This window comes from Leptonychotes weddellii, chromosome 10 (genome assembly GCF_054177405.1).
Source record: "Leptonychotes weddellii isolate Sample4059 chromosome 10, ASM5417740v2, whole genome shotgun sequence".
NCBI classification, from domain to species: domain Eukaryota; kingdom Metazoa; phylum Chordata; class Mammalia; order Carnivora; family Phocidae; genus Leptonychotes; species Leptonychotes weddellii.
In genome coordinates this window covers 108985654-108996711 of record NC_138378.1, presented here as the reverse complement: position 1 = coordinate 108996711, position 11058 = coordinate 108985654, and the positions used below count along the sequence as shown (strand labels likewise).

The 11058-nt window shown below is 39.1% G+C and overlaps 1 protein-coding gene across 1 annotated transcript in view; it reads right to left on the bottom strand.

Annotated features, from left to right (window-relative positions):
• LDAH (lipid droplet associated hydrolase) overlaps nt 1-5441 on the bottom strand; it is a 92060-nt gene extending 86619 nt beyond the window's left edge. The window contains exon 1 of the mRNA XM_081797142.1: nt 5346-5441. The gene's annotated coding sequence lies outside the window, so the exon portion shown is untranslated. The remainder of the gene's footprint in view (nt 1-5345) is intronic.
• Between the last annotated feature and the right edge of the window lie 5617 nt (nt 5442-11058).

Here is an 11058-nt window from a genome sequence, read left to right as displayed (position 1 = left end):
ATACTAATAGGCAGTGTGATGTTATGTACATATACTGTTATATCTAGGGCAATCACTAAAAAAATAGTATACTAAGCAATAAACTCAAAAACTCTATAAATAGGTCAAATGGAATTTTTTTTTTAAGAGAGAGAGAAAAAGAGAGAGCGTGAGCACAAGTGGGGCAGGGAGGAGCAGAGGGAGAGGGCGAGAGAGGATCCCAAGCAGGCTCCAGGATCAGCACTGAGCCCAACGGGGGGGGCGGGGGTGAGGGTGGGGTTAATCTCATGACTGAGCGATCATGACCTGAGTTGAAATCAAGAGTTGGATGCTTAACTGAATGAGTCACCCAGGTGCCCCCAAATGGAATTCTAAAAAATATTCAAGTAGCCTACAAGAAGGCAAGAAAAGAGAAACAGAAAAATAATAAGAGGAAAAAAACAGAAAACAAATAATAAAATGGCTGAATTAAGTCCTAACATAGCTATAATTACTTTAAATATAAATGGTCTAATTATACAAGTTGAAAGGCAGAGATTGGTATTAAGGATTTAAAAAGAAACATGACCAAATTATATGTTGTCTACAGGAAACTCATTTCAAACATAATGACAGGGGTAGTCTGAAGATAAAAGAATGAAAAAAGATATATTGTGCTAATATTATTTCTTAAAAGCAACATTGGCTATATTACTGTCAGAAAAAGTGGACTTCACAGCAAAGAAAATAATTGGATAGAGGGACATGTCATAATGATAAAAGGATTAATCCACCAAAAAGATATCTGGTATATGCAATGAACAAAAGACATTCAAAATACACAAAGCAGACTAATAGAACTGAAAAGGAGAACGAGAAAAATGCACAATTATAGTTGGGAATCTCTCAGCAATGAAAAGAACTACTAGATAGACAATCAACAACATGTGGAAGAATGGAACAACACCATCAACCAACAGGATGTAACTGACATGTAACTGATATCCAACAACAGCAGAACAGGCATTCTTTCCAAGTGCCCATGGAACACTCACCAAGATACACCATATTTTGGGTTATACAACATATGTAAATGTAAAAGAATTAAAATCATATAGCTTATGTCTTCATTATGGAATAAGGCTAGAAATTAATAATAGAAAGACAATAACAAACACAACAGAAAGACAATAGACAACAGAAAGACAAGACAAATCTCCAAATACTCAGAAACTAAAGAACACATGTCTACATAACCCACAGGTCAAAGAGGAAGTTTCAAAGGAAATTTTAAGAATACAGAAAACTCAGTGAAAATGAAAATACAATATATAAAAATATGTGAGATGCAACAAAAGCAATGTTGAGAGGGAAATCTATAGCACTATATGCTAACATTAGAAATGAGAAAGGTCTCAAATCAATAATGAAGAAACTAGAAAAAAAAGAGTAAAATAAACCTAAAGCAAGCAGAGGAAGAAAATGATAACTATCAGGGCAAAAATCAATAAAATTGGAAGTAGAGAAAAATGAATTAAATAAAGAACTAGTTCTTTGAAAAAGACCAATAAAATCAATAAAATTCCACTGAGAAAGATAAAAAGAGAGAAGGCACAAATTACTAATACCAGGAATGAAACAGGTTTACCACTAAAGACTCTACAGAATAATAGTACACTGATAAAGTAAAAACCAGACAGCACACAAAAAAGAAAACTATATACCAATACCTCTTATATCTATATATTAAAATATTAGCAAAAAGAATCCAGCAATGTATAAAAAGTATTACATACAACAATCAAGTGCGACCTCTTCCAGGTATGGTTAACATTCAAAAATTAATCAGTGTAATCCACCATATCAAAATGCTGAAGAAGAAAAAGCATATGATCATATAAATTAACAAATACAAACAATATGACCCAGCAATTGCATTCTTGGGCATTTATCCAAGAGAAATAAAAACATATTCACACAAAAACTTCAAAGGTTCATAGCAGTTGTAATTATAATAGCCCATAACTGGACACAACCCAAATGTCCTTCAAGTGAATGGTTAAACAAACTGTGGTACAATCATACCACAGAATACTACTCAGCAATAAAAAGAAACAAACTATTGACATACTCACCAACTTGAATGGATCCCAAAGGAATTATGCAAAGTAAGGAAATCTCAAAAAGAGTTATATACTGTATGACTGTGTTTATACTACACTCTTGAAATAGGCAAAACTGTAATGTTAGAGAATAGACTAGTGGTTGCCAGCGGTTAGGGACTGGGGTGGGATGAGATGGTTGGTTATATGAAGCTATATACATGTATACACACACAAATGAGTGCTTGTGAAATGGGGGAATCTCAGTAAATTCTGTGGATGTAATAATGCCAATTTTCTGATTTAAAAATTGTACTACAGTTATACAAATGCTACCATTGGGGAAGCTTAGTTGAATAGCACATGGAGAGCTCCTTGTACAGTTTTTTGCAACTTCCTGTTAATCTATAATTATTTCAAAATAAGAAAATTAAAACTACACATATATTTATTTAATTGCAATTGTTGTAAGTGGAATTAAAGAGAAAAACTGGAATCTTACCACGCAGCCCCATGTAAGCTTCAAAACATACAGCTGAAAGTCAACACATAATACAAATGCATGAACAGAACCTTTTTTACAATCTGCTCTAACCATTAAATTTATCTCTATTCCATCTTTCTCCAAATAACATATTGGAGGAAGTAATCATTTTCTATGTTGACTTGATGATCATCTCACCAACTGCACCAAAACCACCTTCTTTTTTGTAGTTCTTTTCATTTGTGAAGTACATTCTCATCTTTCTCATCTAACAATGCCTGCAAAATAGTCAGTCCAACCGTTGTAATATTATTTGTCCAAGGTTATAAGGCTTTTAAATGGCAAAATCAATTCTATAGTCTTCTGACTCCTACTCCAGTATTTTCCAGTCACATATCACTCTGAAATTTTATGCAGTATTATAGAATCCAAAAACATAGCATAATATTGTAGGAGAAGGTCAGAGAAGGAAGGGCATGATGCACATTATACCAAAATGCTGTGTAACAGTCTCTTGATAAGTGGTCACGAGGCCAGCAATTTTACAACTTTTTTTTTCCAACTTTTATATTTAATCTGATTTTGCTATTTTAATGACTGCATACTAATCTCCAGTGAGATTCTTCTCAACCTGTATAACTGGATGAGCTTATATGATGAATATAAAGTCTATCACCCCCACTGAGGAAATATCAAAACTGAAGCACATACTACTCATGATGAACTTGCAGAATTATCTTTTCTCTTTTCTTGAAAAAGGCAAAAAAAAAAAAAAATTTTTTTTTCATAACTCCTCTGGGGATTTTAAGCTACCAACTATTACTTCAAATTGTATTGTAATGACACACAAAATAATTTTCTTAATGTCCCAGAAAGGAGCGATCAGCTTCTGGACATCAGTGAAAACCAAGAATTTTACAAATTTGTATGACCTGCTCTATTTATATATTAAATACGCTCATTAAAAGTGATATACTAATTTTTCTTTAAAGTATACTTAAAGTAGATTTCAGAATTAAATACATTATAATACTACTACAAATGAGAAAATGCTGAAAAGAGGATGGCTTTTAGGAAGAAAAAAAGAAAATCCCCTATTACAAAGGTCTAAGTTATCAAAATAAATACCAATTTTAGAGGAGCACCTACTGTGTTGCTTTGATTGCCCCCCTATATACCTATGCTGGGAAGAGGGGCCTTAGGTCTATAAGCCTTCTTTATCTTTAGGTGGAAAAATGGAAAAAAAAAAAAATCCAAAAGAGACATTCCTATTTATCGTTTCAGAAATAAGTTTAAAAAACAAAACAAAAACCTTCATGAATAAAGATTCCAGAGATTTTCCTAACTTTTCTGGGTTTCTTTTTGCTTTTTGTTATACCTGTCACTTTCACCAGAGGAATTTGCTCTTCGAATGAAAGTGGCTAAGAACTATGGGTCCCGACGTTAGACTATGAACTCTCCAGTGTTGGCATACCAGACACAAAGCAGGTGTCAGGTTACTACTCCTGTGGGAAGAAATGAATTTGTGAATCAAAGAATACATGTCTCATCCTGCCTTGTGTGGAAAAATAAAAAACTCAAGGGTGAGAGTTTACAGTTAAGGCCTCAGGGTGAAGGGTGATTGTAAAGCAGTTTGAGTACCCCAGATGCCCGCAGCAAAGATCTTCTAGAGAGCTGTGGGTATGGGTTTGTCATTCCAAAACAGTTGGCGTTTAATGAGTGCTTACTGTGTGTAAAACACTGTTCGAAGTGCTATATGAATTACCTCAATGAATAAAACAATCTTAACAAATGGATACTAATGTATCCCATTTTACAGATGAGAAAAATTAAGGCACAGACGCCTTCCGTAAAATACCACCATGCAGGGTAAGTGGTAGAGGCAACTGAAAGCCTCAATGGTTTCCTGAACATGCTGCACTCTAAACTCAAGGGACCAAGCTCCGTTCTGACCTTGGTGCCACAGAAATATAAACATTTTTTAGTTTAGAGAGGGGAGAGAACCTGTGAGCAGGGGGAGGGGCAGAGGGAGAGAGAGACTCTCAAGCAGATTCCGCGCTGAGCTCAGAGCCCCACTCCGGGCTGGATCCCACGACCCTGAGATCATGACCAGAGCTGAAATCAAGAGTGGGCACTCAACCGACTGAGCCACCAAGGCACCCCGATGCCGCAGAAAAATACTTGCGCAACTAAAGCTGAACACCAAGCATGTGGTTAGGGGCGTGTCAAGTTCAAAGATTGGCCCACGAGTCCATTCTCAAGGGTACCTGGTGTAACAAATTTGGGGAAGGAGGCTGATCCTACGGAAAAACCTGAGATCAAACCAAAAGAGCCTTTAATGACCCCGCCGATGGACAAGTGAGGAAACTGAGACGCACGGAGCGAAGACAGTGACTTGTCCAGGGCTAGTTAGAAGGCTTAGTTGGTACAAAAACTCTGATTTTTGGAGTCCCCGGCCCAGACTTTGGCCCCTTCTGGTCACTCCTCCTGGTTAGTTGCCCAATACCCTGGCCCCAACCCCCAAAAGGGTCGTTGTGAGACGCCCGGCCGGCAGGCTAGAGTTAGCAGTACAAATGGCTCGTTACTGCGCCCAGAGGAGCGACTGCTGGGACAGCACCAAAGTGGTTCTGAACCCCGAGCGGTCGCAGCAGGGTTATTCATGCCCTTGCGGGCCGTCTGGCCCAGGGCAGCACGGGCTCTGCGAGGAGCCACACAAAGGAAGGGCTCTAGCTCCCATGTGCCTGCTCGCCCGTCAGCCCTCGCGCAAAGTCATCGGCCCCGAACTGCGAGCAATGCCTCACCTCTCCGCTTACAAAACAACCGGCTCCACCGCACCGCTCCTGCTTTGACGTCACCGGGAGCGGAAGTCCCGCCTACCCTGACGTCACAGCGCAGCGCCGTGCCGCGCTACGGGGAGGCGGTCCGTTTAGACGCGCGACCTGCTCTGGGTTGGAAGGTTTTGAACCTGGCTTGGGGCGTGTGTTCCAGGTCCCGCGAGACCGTTGGGAGGGTGTAGCTGTGCTGGAACTTTCTCTTCCCTTTCATTCGAATGTCTTCCTCCTCTTATTTCAGTCATTCTGATATACTTCTGCTTCCCTTACGCCGTTCTCCGTGCTCATTTTTTCCTAACGCCCATTAATGGTTGCATCTCTTCTTTCCCTTACCCACATACGCAGGACAGTTGGTTATCAGTTGACCTTGTTTATTAGCAGTAATATGGCCAACCTCTGCTACTCCGCATTTTAGCAAAATGTGGAAAATGTCGATTCATCTCGAACTTAATGCACCTAACCTCTGTGAAGACAAAGGTCACCCTGGTCTTGTGAACTGTTCCATTCTCAGCACCTGCCACATAGTAGGTGATCAGTGTTTAGATGTCCAAAAGTGCAGTAGTGAATGTGACATCGTTTTGGAGTTGGGGAAAAGCAGATGAGTAGACTGGCAAACCAGTGAAACTGACTCACAGGTAGGAAAGAAACCTTGATCATTTTGTATTCAACATCTCAGTGATAGGCACCACTCTCCAACCAGTTGTTGGCATAGACTGGTACCTCTTGTTCATTACCTTTCCACTTTTCAGTTTTACTTCCTTAATACAATAGTTAACACGATGAGTTTAGAAAAAGCCTCTCACTGCCTAGGAGCTTTTTTTTTTTTTTTTTTTTTTTAATGAATTAACTCATTTTTAATCCTCATAGCAGCCTAATGAGGTCAGTATTAACATGTGACCACAGAGTCTGGAAACACAAATACACAAAATAAATGAGTGATTACATTACAATGGCATTACGCGATATGTTCAAGGTATTCTCTCTCATTACTAATGCACAACTCAATGTGTGCATTTCAATGAACATGATTCATTAATGCAGCCCTTCTTTCAATCCTTGCAAGTGCAAGTGCGTTTGTGGTGCACTGCTCAAGTGATTTATGACTCTGATTTCCTTAAAGAAGCCTATGCCAGAAAACCTAACCAAGGGAGTTCAATCATTAAAAAAAAAAAAAAAAAAAAATCTATCTTTCCAGACTGATGGCCACTCTATTATTATTCCCATTTTTATCTGCAAGATAAAATAAGGCACAGAGAAATTAACTTGCCCAAGGTCACTTGGCAGAGCTGGATTCTATAACTCTCTCTATATAGTACACCATGCTTGGATGAATTCCCACCACCTCTGCAATTGTTGAAGCACTTACTCTTCTACAAGTGGGTTACTTGAAGAAGCCTCATTGTTTTCTACCTCTTCTCTCCTTGCTGTTTCTGGAATTCCCATGCTCTCTTCAGTAAAGCTTTCATATTTTTGTGCACACTATTCTCTCTGCTGGGGTTCCCTTCCTTATCCCTCCATTCCCCCCTGACTAACTCTAACATATATGCAAGATTCACTTTGGCATGGCAATTCCTGGTGCCCCCAGGTGTGGTGAGGTCCCTCCTTTGTAGTCCTGTATCACATTTGCTTTCTTCTGTGAGGGTGCTTGTTTGTCTCCAGCATCAGACTGTGAGATTCCAGAGGACAAGTACACCTTCCTTCTTTTATCTTTGTATTCCTTAGGTCTAGAAAAGGATCTGAGACATGGTGAGCATTCCATAAGTCTATGTTTAAATGATTCCACTCAAGTGGAGTACAGTGCCCTGTGAGGATCCGTTTGGCATGTGTTCCAGGTAAACTGGTATTTCAGAGTTTTTGTGTGAGTATCTTTTTTCCCCATACTTTTTTCAGGTCTAATTAAGGCAGAGATTGCCCTGAAAATTATGCTCCATACAGTCCTTGAATAAAGACAGTGCTAATGTTCTTGTACATGTATTAATTTATTTGAAGGGCTGGATATTTTGAAATCAAATAATCTTTTCTAGTATTATCCTCCATCAATGCTTCTGAAATTTTAGTGTGCATAAGATTCATCCAGAGAATTTATTAAAACTGAGATTCTGATTTAGTAGGTCTTGGGTGGTCTAGAATTTGCATTTCAAACTCAGATAAAGCTGCTACTATTGCTATTCCTCAGGTCATACTTTTCCTGGCTCTGCATTATATGATGGGCATAGAGACAATGCTTTGTGGGAGGGCGATGGTCTTGACTTATAGTCATTTTTACCTAAGACTATGTATAAGTGTCTTCACTTATAGCATTCACAACAGAAGTTCCACAAAATATTTTTGTGAAATAGATTTGCACCACAGCATTAATTTATCCATTCTTTCAAAAATATATATATTGAGTGCCTACTATGTGCTGGGTATTGTTTCAGGTGCTAGGGACAAAACAGAAAGGTCTTTGCTTTCTTGAAGGACAGCAAACAATATGTGAGAAAGTAAGAAATAAGAAAGTAATAAAAGAAAATTAAATGGTGGGGCACCTGGATGGGTCAGTTAGGTAAGTGTCCAACTCTTGATTTCAGCTCAGATCATGATCTTGGGGTTGTGAATTCAAGCCCTGTGTTGGGCTCTGCACTTTGTGGGAAGTCTGCTTGAGGTTCTCTCTCTCCCCCTCTCCCTCTGTCCTCCCCCCACCCACACTTATGCACACACACACTCTCTCTAAAATAAATAAATAAATTTTAAAAAATAAAAAAGAAAATTAAATGGTAATGTGAAAGAGAGTGGCGCAGTTAGGTTGGGCAGTCAGAGAAACATCTGAGCTGTCCTAAATGGTAAGAAATCAGCCAGAAGATGTAGTGGAAGGTAATTCCTGCATTCCTTCTCATTTCCTGTGCCATTTATTTGTTTATTTATTTAAATTTTATTTATTTATTTGAGAGAGAGAGAGCACATGAGCAGTGGGGAAGGGCAGAGGGAGAGAGAGAAGCAGACTCCCTTCTGAGCAGGGAGCCCGATGCAGGGCTCGATCCTAGGGTTTGGGGATCATGACCTGAGCTGAAGACAGATGCTTAACCAGCTGAGCCACCTAGGTACACCTCTTTATTTATTTAAAAAAATTTTAATTCTAGTGTAGTTAACATGCAGTGTTATATTAGTTTCGGGTGTATGATATAGTGATTCAGTAATTCCACATATTACTCAGCGCTCATCACGGTATATGCCCTCTTAATCCCTGTCACCTATTTCACCTATTCCCCCTCCCCGCCTCCCGTAACCATTTTGGTCTCTACAGTTAAGAGTCTGTTTCTTGGTTTTTTTTTTTTTTTTTTTTGGTCCCTTTGTTCATTTGTTTCTTAAATTGCACACGTGAGCAAAATCATATGGTATTTGTCTTTCTCCGACTGGCTTATTTCGCTTAGCGTCATACTCTCTAGCTCCATCCATGTTGTTGCAAATGGCAAGATTTCATTCTTTTTTATGGCTGAGTAATATTCCATTGTATATATATACCACATCTTCTCTATCCATTCATCTATCGATGGGCACGTGGGCTGCTTCCATTATTTGGCTAGTGTAGATAATGCTGCTATAAACATAGGAGTGCCTGAATCCCTTTGAATTAATGTTTTTGTATTCGTTGGGTAAATACCTAGTAGTGTGATTCCTGGATCATACAGTTCTATTTTTAATTTTTGGAGGAACCTCCATACTGTCCTTTAATACTAGCTGACTTGTATCCTAGAGCACTGTCCTTGATCCACTTCTCTATCCAAACTCTCTCCCCACCCCCACAGCTTTAAATACCATTTATAGATAACTCTCAAAGTCACATCTCCAGCCTAAACTGTTTCCATGGGTTCCAGGCTTATAGATCAGACAGTCTCCCTAACATTTCCACTTGAAAGCCAAATAGGCATCTCAAAGCACACAGAACTATTGATTTCCCACTCCAAGGGCAGGAATGCATCCAGATCTAAGTACAAAGTTGAAACAGGATCTGGAAAAAAAAACCAGTTGGGAACCAAGGCAGAATTCTCTCTCCTGCCTTTACTTCTCTCTGGGTATCTGTTTTGTCATCATTCTTTGATCCCTAGGTTCATGACAGAATATGGCTCTTTACGGCTCATGCAATCTATGTTGTAGATTGAGGAGTCATTAGTGCTGTCCAAATAGTTTCTACTTTCTACCGTCTAGGCACTTGCTAGGAATATACTTCCTTTATAGTTCAGGGGAGGGCAGGAGGAGGGGAGTGACTAAGGGGATGTGAGTAGTTCTGTCCAATGAGTTGTGAAGAAAAATGTTATGTCACTTCCAGGTTGAGCAGTTGATTCCTTATGTGAGTTCCTCCAAAGCTTCACTTGTTTCTTTGACAAGGTGATGTCAACATTCAAGATGGTGTCTGTCTTAACAGTCTGTATCCTTGAGTAGCTTCTCTTGTATAAAGCCTACTGATCATCCTGTGATGGACACATGAGAGAAAGAAATACATCTCTATTGTTATTTTTGGTGTCGTTATGGCAGTAAAATGTCGCCTGTGCAGACTGACACACGGGGACAACCACACAGAGAGGCTCTTTCTTCTCTTCTCTTGATTTTAATTCCAAATACTCAGGGGAGATTTTCTGATTGGCTCAGTTTGTGTCTGGTTTCCAGCAGTTATCCAATGATCAATGACCAGGGCCAGGGGTCATACTGTACCTTATACAGAGGGGCCCTCTGCTACAGTAAAGGGGATCATAGTAAGTAGGCAAATATTCCACAAGGGTGTCTACTGTAAACACAAGGCTATAAAATTAGACCATTGTATACTGATTTAAAAACAGTATATGAAATTGAAGCACTTTAACCTTTACATAAAAATTTTAGACTCTTATTACTCATTCAGTGTTTATTTACCATCTGTTACATTCCAAACTCTTTTAGGCACCAAGGACGCAAAAGCAATCCAGAGAGAAAAACCCTTGCTCTCACAGAAACACAACAAATAAATGAAAATACATTAATATAAAATGATGGGGGAACTGAAAGGGTAAGAATCAAGATAGAGGAGTGCATTGGCTACCTATTGTTGCTTAACAAATTACCCCAAAACATAGCATCTTAAAACAGTAGACATTTATTATCCCACAGAGTTTTTGAGGGTCAGGACTCCAGGAGAAGCCTAGATGGAAAGATCTAGTTCCAAGTCTTTTGTAAGGTCTCAGCCAAGCTGGTTGGGCAGAGCTGCAGACATCTCAAAGCTCCACTGGGGCTGGAGAACCCATGGCTGAGCTCAATCATGTGATTATTGGCCAGTCACTGTTCCTCATTGGCTGCTGGCCAGTGGCTGACCTACTCTAGGGGCATCTTGGGGCTCATTATAAAAGCATTCAGGAGCTGACTCCACATTTCACTGATGAAGGAATGTCCACAAAAAGATGCAATACAAGGTTTTCTGATTATTTAACTTCAGGACTGGGTGGCAAGGTATAGTTTATGGAAAGAAAGCTTCAAATTATAAATTGAGGCTTATGTAGAAGAGGCTAATTATAGAACTCTAAGGATTGTAAATGACCAGAAGGAGAGACTTTTGTCAATTAATATTTATTGAACATTTACTATGTGCTGAGTTTTGTGCCAAATGCTTTATAGAGTTTTAGAAGGGGAAGAGAAATTTCAAGACAGAGTTCAGGATGATGATCTCAGATAAATG